This window comes from Mirounga angustirostris, unplaced genomic scaffold, assembly GCF_029215605.1.
Source record: "Mirounga angustirostris isolate CCGP_5_RB_7025 unplaced genomic scaffold, mMirAng1.0.hap1 SCAF_7, whole genome shotgun sequence".
Taxonomy (NCBI): domain Eukaryota; kingdom Metazoa; phylum Chordata; class Mammalia; order Carnivora; family Phocidae; genus Mirounga; species Mirounga angustirostris.
In genome coordinates this window covers 90,588,827-90,606,788 of record NW_026991715.1, presented here as the reverse complement: position 1 = coordinate 90,606,788, position 17,962 = coordinate 90,588,827, and the positions used below count along the sequence as shown (strand labels likewise).

The following is a 17,962-nucleotide window of genomic DNA, read 5'->3' as shown; positions in this document are numbered from 1 at the left end:
TCATCACCGCACTACACTTCTCCATCACCCTTCTCCCTGGCCTAGGCTGAGCCCTGACAGCTCCCCCAAAAGGTCCTCATCCCCCAAGAAGACAGAGACCATTTTGTTCAAGGACTCCAAGGCAAGGCAGGGTCAGTGGCAGCATACACCCTATGCCAGGAACTCTTATGTCTTGCTGTGGATGCAGAACAGCTCAGAATCTTGAGCACTTAGCAGGACAGGCTTGAGATCACTGAGTTCCAGGGGGCCACTGAATCTGGACTGCTCTGGCCCAGAGATAGGACCCCATTGCTGCCAGGACCACCACAAGGAGCACCTCGTCAACAAAATTACTGTGGACCATGGCCTGTTCTCTGGCTGCTTCCATGTGAATGCATGTGCCCAGAAGTGAGGCAGAGGACTACAAAGCCACCCTGTGTCCCCAACACACTGAAAATCCCAGCATGCAGCACATGCTCATCTTTGTCTTTTCAAACAATGATTTTGCCTTAAAAATTTTTTTTTGAAAGAGGGAAGCAAACCATAAGAGACTCTTAACAGTAGAGAACAAACTGAGGGTTGATGGAGGGGGGTGGGTGGGGGATGGCCTATATGGGTAATGGCACTTGTTATGATGAGCACTGGATGTTATAGTAAGTGATGAATCACTGAACTCTGCTCCTGAAACCAATATTACACTAGTTAAGTAACTAGAATTTAAATAAAAATTTGGAAACAAATAAATCACTCATCTACTCAAGAAAAAAGTGGCATAATTTCTTTTATTTAGATATAATTCATATAACATAAAATTCACCCTCTAAAGTATATAATTCAGGGCTTTTAATATGTTCAAAAAGTTGTACAGCCATTATGACTACCTAATTTCAGAACACTTTAGAAATCACCCCAAGTAACCTTTTACCTATACAGTCACTCCTCATTCCCTCCTCCCAGCAACTACTAATCTACTTTCTATCTCTGTGGATTTGCCTTATCTGGACATTTCATATAAATGGAATCACATAACATGTAGCCTTCCTTCACCTAACATAATGTTTTCAAGATTCATCAATGTTATAGCAGGTATCAGTACTTATTCCCTTTTATGGCTAAGTTATATTCCATTGTATTCCATGGATATTCCACATTTTGTTTATCTAATCATCAGTTGATGGACATTTGAGTTGTTTTCACTTTTTGACTATCATAAATAATGCTACTATGAGCATTCATTTTTCTGGGAACATATGTTCAGTTGCATATTTGTAAATATTTTCTTCCATTCTACAGGTTTTCATTTTCTTTTTAAGTAATTATTATTATTATTATTATTACTAAAGATTTTATTTATTTATTTGACAGAGTGAGAGAGGGAACACAACAAGCAGAGGGAGTGGGAGAGGGAGAAGCAGGCCTCCCACTGAGGAGGGAGCCCAATGCGGGACTCAATCCCAGGACCCTGGGATCATGACCTGAGCCGAAGGCAGACGCTTAACGACTGACTGAGCCACCCAGGTGCCCCTCTTTTCAATTTCTTACTTGTGTCTTCTGAAACACAAATGTTGCTCCAATTGGTTTTTCTGGATCTTATACCCTTATCAGATATAAATGAAGTCCAAAATATCTAGTTTTCTTTAGTTGTTTGTGCTTTTAGTGTCATACCTAATAAGCCTAATCCAAGGTCATGAAGATATTTTCTTCTAAGAGTTATATAGTTTTAGCTATTACATCTAGGTCTTTGATTCATTTTGAGTTAATTTTTGTGTATGGTGTGAGATAGGGGTCCAAATCCATTCTTTTGCATGTGAATATCCGGTAAACACATTAAAATCAGTTACATCTTGAGGCACCTGGCTGGCTCAATCAGTAGAGCATGCAACTCTTCATCTCAGGGTTGTGAGTTCGAGCCCCATGTTGGGTGTAGAGGTTACTTTAAAAAATAAATAGGGGCGCCTGGGTGGCTCAGTCATTAAGTGTCGGCCTTCGGCTCAGGTCATGATCCCAGAGTCCTGGGATTGAGCCCCACATCCGGCTCCCTGCTCCACGGGGAGCCTGCTTCTCCCTCTCCCACTCCCCTTGCTGTGTTCCCTCTCTCGCTGTGTCTCTCTGTCAAATAAATAAAATCTTTAAAAATAAATAAATAAATAAAAATTTAAAAAAAATAAAATCAGTTATATCTTATATATTGGCAATAAAGAACTGGAAAATAAAAATTTTTAAATATCATTACAAAAGCTCACTGAAATGAAATAATTAAGTATGAACTAACAAAACATGTTCAAGATAAAACTACAAAATGCTGATAAAAAAATTTAAAAACTTACATAAATGGAGAGGCATACCATGTTCATGAATTGCAAAACTGAACATAATAAAGATATCAATTCTCCCAAATTGACCTATAAATTTAATAGATTTCCAATTAAAATCCCAGCAGGAATTTTTTCTGTAGATATAGACAAGTGATTCTAAAATTTAAATGGAAAGGCAAAGGAACCAGAAAAAGAACAAAATAATTTTAAAAAACAAGTATAAAGTTGGAAGAATCACATTATCCAATTTTAAGACTGATGATATAGCTACTGTAATCAAGACAGAATTGTACTGGCAAAGGAGTACACACATATAGAATCATCCAATATATGGCCTTTCATGTAGCATATTTTCAGAAGTAGACCCACACAAATATGGCCAGCTGATTTTTGACAAAGACACAAAAGCTATTAACGATGAAATGATAGTTTTTTTCAACAAATGGCATTAGAACAATTGGACATCCATATATATAAAAAAAAGAGTATCAACTTACACCTTACACCTTATACTAAACTAACTCAAAATGGATCATAGACCTAAAACCATAAAACTTTCAGAATAAAACATAGGAGAAAGTCTTCATGATGTGGAATTAAACACATAATTCTTGGTGATGACTCCAAAAACACAATTCACAAAAGAAAAAGTTGACAAATTGGACTTATTAAAATTAAAAGCGTCGGGGTGCCTGGGTGGCTCAGTCGTGAAGTGTCTGCCTTCGGTCCTGGGATCGAGCCCCGCGTCGGGCTCGCTGCTCCGTGGGAAGCCCGCTTCTCCCTCTCCCACTCCCCCTGCTGTGTTCCCTCTCTCGCTGTGTCTCTCTCTGTCAAATAAATAAATAAAATCTTTTTAAAAAATTAAATTAAATTAAATTAATTAAATTAAATTAAATTAAATTAAAAGCATTTGTTTTGTAAAAATACTGTTTAAAAATTAAAAGACAAGCTACAGACTCAGAGAAAGTATTTGCAAATAACATACTCAAAAAGGATGGGCTTATGCACAGAATATATAAAGAACTCCCAAGACAAAGCAAAAAGAAAACAACTCTATTTAAACATGGGCAAAAGACTTGAACACACACTTCACTAAATAGGATATACTAATAGAAAATAAGCACATGAAAAAATACTCAACATTATATGCCATTAAGGGAAACATGATTTAAAACCATGATGTTTCATTGCACATCTATTTGAATGACTAAAATAAAAAATACTTATAATAATTCCAAGTGCTGACAAGAATGCAGAGCAGAGCAAGTCAAACCCTCATACACTGCTGGTGGGAATACAAAATAATAGTCACTCTAGAAAAGAGTTTGGCAGTTTCTTATAAATCTAAAAATACTCTAACCATATGAATCCCACTCTTGGGTATTTACCCTAGAGAAATGAAAACTAATGTTTACAAAAAGAGCTTATGGCAGCTCTATTCATAATTGCCCAAACTAAAAACAACCCAAATGTCCTTCAGTTAGGTGAATGAATAAACTGGTACATCCATCCAATGGAATATTACTCAACATGTATCAATAGTGCCTGGATGAATCTCAAAAGATATGCTATTCGAAAGCCCATCTCAAAAGGTTATAAACAATATGATTCTATTCATATGACATACGTGATAAGACAAACTACTGATGGATATCAGTTCAGTGGTTGCTAGGTTGGCCCCAGGGAGGTTATCTCCATAAAGAGGTCCATAATGGAGTGTTTTGAGGTATGTGTTAGTTTCCTAGGGCTGACATAAATAACAAAGTACCACAAAATTGGTTGTCTTAAAGCAACCAGAATTTAATCTCTCACAGTTCTAGAGGTTAGAAGTCTGAAATCAAGGTATTGGCAGGACGATGCTCCTTCTGAAACCTCTAGAAAAGGACCTTACTTATCTCTTCCAGCTTCTAGCAGCCTCATCTTTACATTCCTTGGCTTGTGACAGCATAACTCCAATCTCTGCTTCTATCTTCACATGGCTTTTACCCTGTGTGTGCCTCTAAATCTGCATGGTATTTTCCTCCTTTTTAAAAGACACTGATGGCTAGAATGGCTAAAATTAACAAGACAGGGAACAACAAATGTTGGCGAGGATGTGGAGAAAGGGGAACCCTCTTACACTGTTGGTGGGAATGCAAGCTGATACAGCCACTTTGGAAAACAGTATGGAGGTTCCTCAAGAAGTTAAAATAGAGCTACCCTACAACCCAGCAATTGTACTACTGGGTATTCACCCCAAAGATACAGACGTACTGAAAAGAAGGGCACATGCATCCCAATGTTCATAGCAACAATGTTCACAATAGCCAAACTGTGGAAGGAGACGAGATGTCCTTCAACAGATGAATGGATAAAGAAGATGTAATTCATATATACAATGGAATATTACTCAGCCATCGGAAAGGATGAATACCTCCATTTTTATCAACATGGATGGAACTGGAGGGTATTATGCTAAGTGAAATAAGTCAAGCAGAGAAAGACAATTATATGGTTTCAGTCATATGTGGTATATAAGGAATAGCACAGAGGACCATAGGGGAAAGGAGGGAAAACTGAATGGGAAGAAGTCAGAGAGGGAGACAAACCATGAGAGACTCTTGACTCTGGGAAACAAACTGAGGGTTGTGGAAGGGGAGGTGGGTGGGGGATGGGATAACTGGGTGATGGGCATTAAGGAGGGCACGTGATCTGATGAGCACTGGGTGTTATATGCAACTAATGAATCACTGAAAACTACATCAAAAACTAATGATGTCCTATATGTTGGCTAATTGAATTTAAATAAAAATGAATGAATGAATGAATGAATGAATGAATGAATGAATGAATAAACAAATAAATAAATAAATAAATAAAATAAAAGACACTGGTGATGCCTGGGTGGCTCAGTCAGCTGGGGACTGACTCTTGGTTTCAGCTCAGGTCATGATCTCGGGGTCCTAGGATCAAGCCCTGTGTCAGGCTCTGTGCTCAGCGGGGAGTATGCTTGAGATTCTCTCTCTCCCTCTGCCCCTCCCTCTGCCCCATGTGCGCGCGCGCTCATGCACGCACAAACTCCCTCTCTTTCTCTAAAATAAATAAATCTTTAAAAAGATAAAAAAGACACTGGGGCGCCTGGGTGGCACAGTCAGTTGAGCACCCGAATTTTGATTTTGGCTCAGGTCATGATCTCAGGGTCATGGGATCAAGTCCGATGCCAGGCTCTGCACTCAGCATGGAGTCTGCTTGTCCCTCTCCCTCCATTCCCTCCCTCCTTGCAACCCCGCTCTCTCTCAAATAAATAAAATCTTTAAAAGACACAAGTTATATTGGATTAGAGCCCACCCTAATGGCCTTATCTTCACCTGATTACATCTCCAAAGACTATCCAAATAAGGTTACATTCACAAGTACTGGAGGTTAGGATTTACATATCTTTGCTGGTGGGGGGATGGGGTGGTGGGAAGGATATAATTCAACCCATAAAAAAGTGATAGAACTATTCTGATTCTGATTACAATGTTGGTTTCAGTAATCTGTGTATTAAAACTGATAGAATTATACATTTTAAAAAGCTACTGTAAATTCAAACACAAAGCAAAAAGAAGAAAAGCACAGGTACAGGGATGTCAACTTTCATTTTGCCAAGTAAAGGACATTTAAAATATATATACTGCCACCATTTACTATTCTCATCATTTTGTTGAGGAAAGGATTGATGAATACCAAAAAGTAAGAACAACATAACCTCAAAATAGCAGCAGTTTGTTCATTACAATAAATTTAGAGTAAAGATCAATTCATTACAGGGCGCCTGGGTGGCTCAGTCGTTAAGCGTCTGCCTTCTGCTCAGGTCATGATCCCAGGGTCCTGGGATCGAGTCCCACATCAGGCTCCCTGCTCCACGGGAAGCCTGCTTCTCCCTCTCCCACTCCCCCTGCTTGTGTTCCTGCTCTATGTCTCTCTCTGTCAAATAAATAAATAAAATCTTAAAAAAAAAAAAAAAGATCAATTCATTACAAACAAGAGAGCATTATTGGCCAAATACATAATATAAAAACTGAAAGAATTGAAGGTAGGTAGAATAGACAGGTGAACCAGTATAGTTGGAGACTTTGATACTCCACTTTGAATAATAGACAGAACAAATAGATGGAAGATCAACAGAGAAATAGAAGACTTGAACAACACTATATGATAATATATCTAACAGATATCCATAGAGAACACTTCATCCAAAGCAGAATACATAATCTTCTCAAGTGCACATGGTACATTATCCAGGATAAAACATATGTTAGGCCATAAAACAAGTCTCAACAAATTTAAAAGGACTGAAATCATACAAAGTATGTTCTTTGAATTCAATGGAATAAAATTAAAAGTAACAGGAAAAAAATTGGGAACAAACATGTGAAAATTAAAACACTCCTTAAAAAAATCAATGGGTGAAAGAAGAAATCACAGGGAAATTAGAAAATACTTAGCTATAAATGAAAACAAAACACAACATACCAAAATCTATGAGATGTGGTTAAGGCACTGCTTACAGGATTTATATGGCTATAAATATATATATCTAAAAATAAGAAAAATCTCAAATCAATAACCTAACTTCCTACCTTAAAGTACTACAAAAAGTAGAGCAAACTAAACCTAAGGAAAGCAGAAGGAAATAAATAATAATTACAGCAAAAAATAAATGAAATAGAGAATAAGAAACAATAGAGCAAATCAATGAAACCAAAAGTTCTTTCTTTGCAAAGACCAACAGAATTGACAAGTAAAGCTAGCTTGACCAAGAAAAAAGAGAAAGGCAATCCAAATTACTAAAATCGGGTATGCAAGAGGGGACATTACTACTGACCTTACAGAAATGAAGTGAATTATAGGAAATACTATGTATGTCAACAAATTAGACAACCTAAATGAAACCAGATGGACAAATTCCTAGAAAGACAAAAACTACCAAAACTGACTCAAGAAGAAATAGAATAGGAGCAACCCAAATGTCTATCATTGAGGAATGGATAAACAAAATGTGGTATATCAATATAATGGGGAATATTATTTAGTCATAAAAAGGAGTAAAGTACTGATACATGCTACAAAATGGATGACCCCTGAAAACATAATATTAACTGAAAAAAGCCAGACACAAGAGGTCACATATTATGTAATTCCACTTATATGAAATGTCCACAATAGACCAATCCATAGAGACAGAAAATAGATTAGTGGCTGGTGGGGGGAGGGAGGGAATGGGGCGTGACTACTAATAGGTACAGAGTTTCTTTTAGGGGTGATGAAAATATTCTGGGAGATAGTAGTGATGGTGTGCTACTCGGTAAATATAGTAAAGAATGCTGAATTGTACACTTTAAAAGGGAGGATTTTGTAGTCTTTGAATTATATTCCAACTTTCAAGAAGGATGTTAAAACCAATGGGCAAAATATGAATATGAATTATATACCAGATGGTAATATTGTGTCAATGTTAATTTTCCTGAGTTTGATCATTACAATGTGGTTATAGAAGAAAATGTTCTTCTTTTTAGGAGAAACACACTGAAATATTTAGAGGTAAAGGGTCATAATATCTATAACTAATTCTCAAATGCTTCAACAAAAATAATAATAATAAAATGGAATGAGTCAATGAGGCAATTAATAGTTTACAAAATATTGATTGGTGACTCTAGGTGAGAGCTCATTGCTCCATTCTTGCAAATTATGGCACCATTCTTACAACTTTAAAAGTTTTTCAAAATACAAAAGTATTGTTTAATGAAAAAGGTCTAGCAAGGGGCACCTGGGTGGCTCAGTCGTTAAGCGTCTGCCTTTGGCTCGTGTCATGATCCCAGGGTCCTGGGATCGAGCCCCGCATCGGGCTCCCTGCTCCATGGGGGGCCTGCTTCTCCCACTCCCACTCCCCCTGCTTGTGTTCCCTCTCTCGCTGTGTGTCTCTCTGTCAAATAAATAAATAAAATCTTTTAAAAAAAAAAAAGGTCTAGGAAATTCAGAAGGGCTTAATCAATATTCTGAACTTATGTAAAAGTCACATGGAAATGTCCAGGCAACATTCCATCTGTATTTGTCAATACTTTTTCATTTGTAAGTGACAGAAACCCATCTCCAACTGATTCATTACAAAAGGGTATTTTTAGCTCGTGGAATTGTAAAGTTCAGGAATGGGACCTGTCAGGCATGACTGGATCCACACACGTTCAAATGACATCCTCAGGAATTAGTCTCGCTCTCTATCTCTGTTCTCTGCTTTCCTCCATATTTGCCTCATTATCAAGCAGTTTTGCCATTCCTGGTGAAAAGATGGTTGTCACCAAGTTTAGGTTTATATTCTATCCTCTCAGCAACTCCAGTAAAAAAAATAAATAAAAAGCATGCTTGTTTAACAGATCCAGCCAATGTTTCACTGACTCTGATTGGCCCCCCTTAGATTATCTATAAAAGTCACTGAAGCAAAAGAGATGCAAAATTGTCTGCTTTTTAAATAGGCAAAATAGATTAAAGTAAAACAGAAGCATGTTGCATAAAAGTAGTCTCCCTTCCTCTCCTGTTACCCAGTTCATCAGTTTTTCCCAGAGACAACATTGCTACCAAGCTTCTGGCAACCTTCCCAAGAAATTCTTTTACTATACGGTCACATATGTGTGGTGCATGCATGCACACACTCACGCACACACGCACACACATACAGATGGTGGGATACTGTACACACTGTGCTCTATCTCACTTTTTTCACAATATAATAAATCCTGGAAGTTGTTTCCTTTTACCACATATAGATCTGCTTCCTGTTTTTAATGGATGCATAGTATCACAAAACATGAATACACTATAAAAATCTTTTTCATTTCATTCAACAAACTCTCATAACAGATATCAGATATTCAACATCTTGTAAGTAGAGTTTGGATTATTTTTCTCTGATATCATGAAATTGCCCTATTTTTCTTTTTTTTTTTTTAAGATTGTATATATTTATTTGACAGAGAGACAGAGAGCACAAGCAGGGGGAGCGGCAGGCAGACAGAGAGGGAGAAGCAGTCTCCCCGCTGAGCAGGGAGCCCGATGTGGGGCTCGATCCCAGGACCCTGGGATCATGACCTGAGCTGACACTTACCAACTGAGCCACCCAGGTGACCTTGCCCTATTTTTCTGCCCTCCGATACTCTTTTAAGCTATCCCTGCAGGTTATCCTTATATGATTTGAGACTGTCCCATCCAGAAAAATCTCTTGGTCCTGCAAATGTATATATTCCACAACCCATTCACTTGTAGGAATCATTTCTAAAGGTGTTCAATATTCACAGACTTGGCTGAAGATGGAAAGTTGGTCAATTTCTCCATACTGTTCTCTAAGCAATTTGTTCCTATTCTCATTTCACAAAGAAGGCAATTACTTTATGTTTGAATTAAAATGATACACATTGAAATGGTACCATAGTTAAAATATTAATAAAATCTCACTATATGCAGAAAATATAAGCAATGCAATCCCCACCTCACCTCCAATTTAAAACATCTGCCAAGAATTACATAATTTCAAAACTAGCAGGCCAGGTCAATTGCATACTGTGCTTATGTAGTTGCCAAATTGGGCATCCTTCAGCTGGCAAAAAGAAAAACTATAGTTTTTATGTGCTTTGGAAAATTTCCCCAAGTTAAATTTTCACTTGTCCACTTTACATTCACTTGTTACTGTAGTGTAATATCATCTCTATGTTCCATAACAGTGTCCTTTAAATACTTTGTTAGGTAATAATTCTGATTACAGAGCATGAAAGGTGGCCCCCAAATGTGAGAGATGATAAAAAAAAAAACCTTAAGAGGAAGACCAATCATCATAATATACCATACTGACAATTTAGAAGAGTACACTCTGCTAAAGAATATAAATCATGCTAAGAAATTTTTAGAAATCAGCATTAAAACAAAAACAAGTGACATCAGTTATTAATTTAGAAATGGACAAATCTGAATTATGTAAAAGTTTTAGATCTATGTCCCTCTCATAAAAAGAACTGGCCTTGAAATTCCTTCGAAATTTTCATCTCTGGTACGGGTCTTAATAGCTGTGAGACACCTGGCAAGCAACTTAACCTCCCAGAGCCTTAGTTTTCTCACTGGGAAATGGGGATGATATAATAGGATTTGGTTCATGGAGCTCTCCTGAGAATTACATGAGATAATTCACATAAAGTGCTTTTTGAAGTGATTGTTACAGAATAATAATAAAAAAAAGAATAAATAATCAAGAAAGGCTCACAGTAACAGTAGTGGTAGTTTTGTTGTGGTTTATTTCAAAACATTGGTTGGATTATTGCTCCCTCAGACCTGATATCGCTGCCTTATCTAGGAGCTAAAACCACCAGTTTCAATAAAAATTAGAATAGGGGTTTTCTATTGAGAGAAGAGGGTTGAGGACTGACTATAATGAGGCATAAAGGAACTTTCTGGGGCAATGGAAATCTATATCTTTACTGGGGTGTTGGTTGTCAAATTTCATTGAATTATACCCTTAAGATTAACACATTTCACTGCATGGAAACTTTCAATTCAATTTTTAAAAATTAGCATTTTAAGTCAATGACTGCCCTATTGTGGGAACAAAGGCACCACTTCTTAGTGTTTAGCAGGTAAGAGACAGAAATTATTTTTGAGGCCATGCAAACAGGGAAAACTGGTTTTTCTTCCTGGCCTAAGACTACAAAGTCCCACAGATGGGAGAGCAGTAGAAAACAAATAAAATTAGAAGCAATGTAGTAGCTTCAAGCTCCACACCAGCTTCCCTATATCTAGGTTTATGGCAGAGAGAGAAGGCAATGAAGTGCCAACTGATATCTGGAGGACCCAAGAATAAGACATGTGTACCACCTCCTGTCTGGCATTTGAGAGTAGTACCCCACAGATGTCCCCTGTACCAGTGGACAGGGGCATGCAGTAAAAAGGACAGGATGCTACATCTGGGCAAGGAGTCAGGGAGACTGCTCAGGTCTCTAGAGGCTCCCAGACTGGTCAAGGCAGAGATGACAACAACAACAGTAAAAAAACATTTGAAGGCTTTCTATGTTCCAAGTAGTTTTCTAAGTGCTTTATATGTATGTATCTCAGTTAATCCTCTCAGAAATCCTATGTAAGTAGATACTATTATTATTCCCTTTTTACTGATCAAGAAAGCAAGGCCAGGATGGCAAAGAAGTTTGATCAAGGATGTACAGCTAATAACTGGTAAAATTTGGCTGCGTGTATGCAGATCCCTCTATCCTCCAACTTTTCTTTTCAAAATTGTTTTTGCTATTCTAAGTCATATTAGAATCAGCTTGTCATTCTGCAAAAAAAAAAAAAAAAAAAAGCCTGCCAGGATTAGGGTTGCACTGATTCTATAAAACAATTTGAAGAGAATTGACATCGTAATAGTATTGGAATCTTTGAATTCATGAATATAGTGTATTTCTCCATTTATTTATGTCTTCTTTAATTTCTCCAAAATTTTACACTGTAAACAGTGTTTTCAGTATACAGGTCTTGCACATATTTTGTTAAATTTATCCCTTAGTATTTCATATCAATTGATGTTACTATACATGATTTTTTTACTTTTTCAATTTCAATCATTTATTGCTACTATATAAAAATACAATTAAATGCTCTTTATTGAGATATATTTCACATACCATAAAATTTGCCCTTTTAATAGAATATAGCTCAGTGCTTTTAGTATATTCACAAGGTTGTGCAATCATCACCACTATCTAATTCCATAACATCTTCATCACCCCAAAGAGAAACTCCACCCATTAGCAGTTGTTCCCCATTTCCCCCTCTCCCAGCCCCTGGCAACCACTAGTCTGTTTCTATTTCTATGGATTTATCTGTAGAATTAATTTTTATGTATTGACTTTATATCACGAGACCTTGCTAAACCCATTTATTATTTCTAGAGTTTTTGTAGATTTCTCTGGATTTTCTACATATATGTTCATGTTGCCTGAGTGACTGAATATACAGACAACAGCCAGACCATATATAACAACAGAACTCTGACCCACAACCCCTGCAGCAACCACTCTAGGAAGCCAAATTACAACCTCTGAAGCAATCAACCGAGAATAGTCAGAACTTGATCAGTGACTGCCAGCGTGCCTATTTTTTGACACTGTTTCCAACTCAAGGCCAATCAGAAAAACACAAACATGCTCCCCAAACCATCACATAAGATGCCACTTCTAGTTAACCCACCTCTAGCTTCCCTATGATAATAACCTCCAATCAGTACAGACTTGAAGCTTTCCCTTTTAACTATAGGCTGTCCTGCCCCCCCACCTGACTGAGTCTCTGCCAAAGGCAAGTGTTAGTGGCTATCTGCTATAACAAACTCTGAATAAATCGCCTATTTTCACTTGGGTACTCTTCATTTGTGAATAAAGACAGTTTTACTTCTTTCTTTCCAATCTGTGACCCTTTTATTCTTTGCCTCGCCTTATTACCCTGGATAGGACCTCAAGTATAATGCTTAATATAAGTGGTGAAAGCAGACATCCCTAGCTTGTTCCTCATCTTGAAATATTAAGGTATTTTTAACGAAATTAAATTGCCATAGTATTTAGACTTCTTTGGATATATTTAGAAGTATGGGATAATAGTTTTATTTTTAAATATCAATATATGCAGTATGTTAATAAATCTTTTGTAACCATTTAAACTTATGATGAAAAAGTTTAAATGTCAACTAAAAATTGGGCAAGGAGTTACTTAGATGTTCAAAATTCTTTTATACGGCAATGAGCAAAGCTTGAAGCAGGCTTCAGTGGAGGCCATCACTGAATCTGGGGGAGTGACACTGCCCAAGTTTGTCAGCAGAGACTGACCGAGAGGTCCAACTGGGACTAGCAAGGAGTTGTCTACCGTTATACAGAATGAGGGTGCAGAGTCAGAAATTAAAGAGGTATTAAAAATAAATAAAATTACACTTTATGCACACCTGAGATTGTGACTGAAATTTAAATTCACATTATAATTATAATAATTATTATGATAATAGAGAGCATGGAGTCTTCTACAACAGATGCTGTGTTTTGAAAACCTCCCGCTGCTGGGGAAAATTACAAATAAGAAAGAACCTTTCCTTAGTTGGCACAATTCCTTCTCTCCCTGGGCATTACCTTACTAAGTAGAACTGAAGAATCATATTTGCAATGCTAATACCTGGCCCTGGGGAAGGCCCACAGTTACCCATCTGACCTATTTACAATTTCTAACTTCCCAAACAAAAAAACTGCCCAAGTGTCAGCAGCAGTTCCCAGTAACCAAAAAGCAAGGGTCTCCCAAAGAGAAGAGCAACCACTGCGGGCTGGCATCAACTTAGATGGGAGTCATGTCTGCCCACCAGTTGCAGAGATCCATCTGAAGAAATAGCCAGGGACAAGGCAGGAAAAGTGCCCAGCCCTCATCTTCCCCGAGGAAAACATATCTTACCAAAACAAGCCACATTCTGCACATTTGGAGTACTAGGTAGAGTCCCCCAGTCCCCAGGGAGCTGGAGTAGGGATTTGGAACAAAATCCAAGAACCCTCAGATGCCCAGGGGATCCAGATCCTGGGACGGCTCAAGTATGGAATTGGGCCAGAGGGGTTCCTGTTCAGTTTTAACCACTGACTCTTTCAGCATCTTAGTCCTTTCCCTGGTAGGAGGCATCTCAGACTGCATTTCCTACCCTAATGAAAAGCAGGATTAAAAGCGGGGAGATGGGGAGCTATACCCCCTAATGAACTCTGCACTGGCTCCTGATTAGGCTAAGTGATCTGCAAACAACTGGAGGTTCATTACTGACAATAGAAATGGCACTGGAATTTGTCAGGACAAGAGCAGATGGGCTTTCGTGAACTAGTAATACCAGCACTAACAGTAAGACTCAGTTAAATAAACAAATAGTGTGATACAAATAATTACAGCAAGGTCACAGGTTATAAGATCAATATGTAAGAATCAATGGTTTTTCTACTTAGTAACAATGAACAATCTGAAAATGAAATAAAGAAAATAATTCCAGGGACACCTGGGTGGCTCAGTCGGTTAAGTGTCTGCTTTCAGCTCAGGTCATAATCCCAGCGTCCCACATCAGGCCCCTTGCTCAGCGGGGAGCCTGATTCTCCCTCTGCCACTCCCCCTGCTTGTGCTCTCTCTCTCTCTGACAAATATATAAAAAATAATAAAATCTTAAAAAAATTTTTATAAAAAGAAAAGAATTCCATTCACAATAGTATCAATAAGATAAAATGCTTGGGCGCCTGGGTGGCTCACTCGGTTGAGCGACTGCCTTCGGCTCGGGTCATGATCCTGGAGTCCTGGGATCGAATCCCGCATCGGGCTCCCTGCTCAGCGGGGAGTCTGCTTCTCCCTCTGACCCTCCCCCTCTCATGCTTTCTCTATCTCATTCTCTCTCTCAAATAAATAAATAAAATCTTAAAAAAAAAAATAAGATAAAATGCTTAGGGAATAAATTTAGCAAAAGAAATGTAAGACTTGTACACTGAAAACTACAAAATATTGCTAAGAGAAATTAAAGAAGATTTAAATAAATGGAGAGACATTCCATGTTCATGGATTGGAAGACCCAGTCTTCTTAAAATGGCAATTCTCCCTCAGATTGATATATAGATTTGATACAGCCCTATCAAAATCTCAGCTGCTGTTTTTGTAGAAGCTGACAAGATGATCCTAAAATTGATATAAAAATTCAAAAGACCTAGCATAGTCAAAATAATTTTAAAAAAGAACAAAGTTGAAGGGTTTACAGTTCCCAATTTCAAAATGAATTCTAAATCTATGGAAATTGAGATGGTATACTGTCAAAAAGATAAACATATAGGTAAGGGGAACAGAGTTGAGAGTCCAAAAATGAACTCTAACATTTATGCTCAGTTGATTTTCAACAAAGGTGCCAGAACAATTCAATAGGGGAAGAATTTTATTTTCAACAATAATGCTGGGGCACTTGAATATCCACATGCAAAAAGATGAATTTAGGTCCTTATATTATACACCTGAAACTAATAAAACACTGTATGTTAAATAACTGGAATTTAAATAAAAACTTAAAAAAAAAAGAATTTGAGGGCTTCATTCAAAGACTGATAGGAGACCATTAAAGACTTTTAAGCAGAAAGGAAACATGACCAGATTTGTGTCATGTTTTTAAAAATACTGAAAATACCTCTCAGGCAATAATGTGGAGAACAGACCAGAGACAGGCCTACGGTACAAGTAAGGAAATGGGTTTGGAAGCTACTGCAATAATCCTAGCAAGAAAGAATGACTTGGATGGCAGAGATTTACAAGATATTCAGAAGTTAAAAATAAACAGTCTTGGTAATTGATTAGATAAGTATGAGTAGGGAGAGGGAGGTACCTAGATGGCCAAAAGCAAGTGGACATGATGGTTATAGTGCTCTTCACTGATATAGGAAACACAAAAAGAAAACCCAGTTTTGAGAGGAAAAATAGTTTGTTCTTGGAGTACAGAGACTGAGGTGCTTTGGGGATAATCAAGAACAATGACGAGCAAATAGTTGGATATATAGGTGAACAGTTCTGTGGAAATGTCTGGACTGGATGAAGAAATTTGGGTGTCAATGGCATATTTACTGAGAGGCTGGGTGAAAACTCTTGCAGAAAGAGAAGATCAAAAAGAGAAGAGAGCCTAGGACTGGATTTTAAGGAGCACAATGTTTAATTGCTTGCAGAGGAGAAAGAGCCTGCAAAGGATTCTGGGAAGGTAGATAGGAGACTTGGAAATCAAAGGGAAGAGTGTTCCAGAGAGGGAGAGGTCAACAGTGTCAAATGCTGCTGAGAAGTCAAAGCATTCTTTAGACTTAACAAATGGAGGTTATATGAGTTATTTATTGCTGTGTAACAATACCCTAAACTTCAGCAGCTTACAACAACAAATGTTTATTAACTCATACTATTTCTGAAAGCCAGGAAACCAGGAGCTGCTTAGCTGGATGGTTTTGGCTCAGAGTTTCTCACAAGGCTGCAGTCAAGATGTCAGGCAGGACTGCAATCATCTGAGGGGCTAATGGGGCTGGAGGATCCTCTTCTAGGACGGCCCACTCAGAGCTGGCTTCCTCAGAGCAAACAATCCAAGAGAGAGAGGTTGAAGCTACAATGTGACTCAGCCCCAGCAGTCACACATCATCACTTCCAGCATATTTGATGCACCGGAAGTTAAGTACAACCCACACTTAAGGAGAGGAGGATTAGACTCTACCTTGTAAATGAGGAATATTAAAGAATTCGTGGCCATATTTTAAAACTACCACAGATGTCAGGTGATCTGAGTGAGCACTTTATCTATGGAGTATTGAGGGACAGATTGGAGTGGGTTGAGAAGTCAATGTGAAGCCAGGAAATGGAAGCTGCTAATGTAGATGACTCTCTCTGGAAGTTTATGAAGGAGACAAAAGAAATGGGATGGAAACTAGAGGAGAAAGTGAATAGAGTGAAAAGAAAGTTCAGGTTGTGGCTGTTTTTAAGATGGGACAGACTTACTCATGTTTAAGAGCATGGGAAGGACAGAGATGGAAAGGAGCAGTGGGATACACAGATAAGGGAAAGAACATGTGAGAGTGTAAGGTTTGAGGACGATGGGAGGGAACTGCGTGCAGAGCATAGCTGTAGAGCTCAGCCTTAGATGTGATGAGAAACAGCACATCTGGGGCTCCTGGGTAGCTCAGTTGGTTAAGCGTCTGCCTTCGGTTCAGGTCATGATCTTGGGGTCCTGGGATCGAGCCCCTCATAGGGCTCCCTGCTTGGCAGGGGGCCTGCTTCTCCCTCTCCCACTCCCTCTGCTTGTGTTCCTGCTCTTGCTATCTCTCTCTCTCTGTCAAATAAATAAATAAAATCTTTTAAAAAAAGAAAAGAAAAGAAACAGCACATCTAATGCCTCAGGAGGGCAGAAGGAGAGGATGGATTAGTTGTGGGCACATTGGAGTTTGGCTTGGGGAGGATGAGGGAGTTCCCATCTGATGGTTTCAATTTTGTTTGTGTGAAAAATAGCAAGGTCTTCTGACAGTATGAAGGGGGCTAGAATAGTCAGAAGTTTAAGGAGAGTAGTAAATGTGACATAAATAACTGTAAAAAGTGGGAAATCAAATTGATTAGAAAAGTGGAGAATCACGCAAAAGTGTTGAGGGCTGATATGATGTTGCTAATCATATTAGTCTGCTGGAATTACAAGGAAATCTCTTAAAAGGGAGAGCAAATGGTATCAGATTAAAAGAGAAAATCATGGGGCACCTGGCTGGCTCAGTCTGTAGAATATACCACTCTTGATCTCAGGGTCATGAGTTCAAGCCCCGTGTTGGGCACGGAGCCAACTAAAAAAAAGTAATGAATAAAAATAAATAAATAAATAAATTTGTTAAAAAAGAGAAAATCATAACCTCAAATTTCCAGAGGAAAAAAACTGAAACAAAAGGTGAGAGCAACTTAGAGTTTCTCCAGCCTCAGAGGCAGGGGATGTGCAGAAATACGAATGAGACATGGTCAACTAATAAGGTAATTCTTCCCAGCTTTTGTCAAGCAACTGGCAGTGAGAGAAATGAGCGTCCATATAAGAACCTAAGCCAAAGAGGCAAGGCATTGCCATGCCCATGATAATA

General features: G+C 38.2%; 1 long non-coding RNA gene across 3 annotated transcripts in view; it reads right to left on the bottom strand.

The window, feature by feature from the left end:
* LOC123861609 (uncharacterized) overlaps nucleotides 1-17,962 on the bottom strand; it is a 54,812-nt gene that overhangs the window by 20,273 nt on the left and 16,577 nt on the right. The window contains exon 3 of one of the 3 annotated variants that reach the window (XR_006795071.3): nucleotides 727-3,121. The exons of the other annotated variants lie outside the window; for them this stretch is intronic. This is a non-coding gene — a long non-coding RNA (uncharacterized LOC123861609). Of the gene's footprint in view, nucleotides 1-726; nucleotides 3,122-17,962 lie in introns of those variants that run through there. 3 annotated transcript variants of the gene reach the window in all.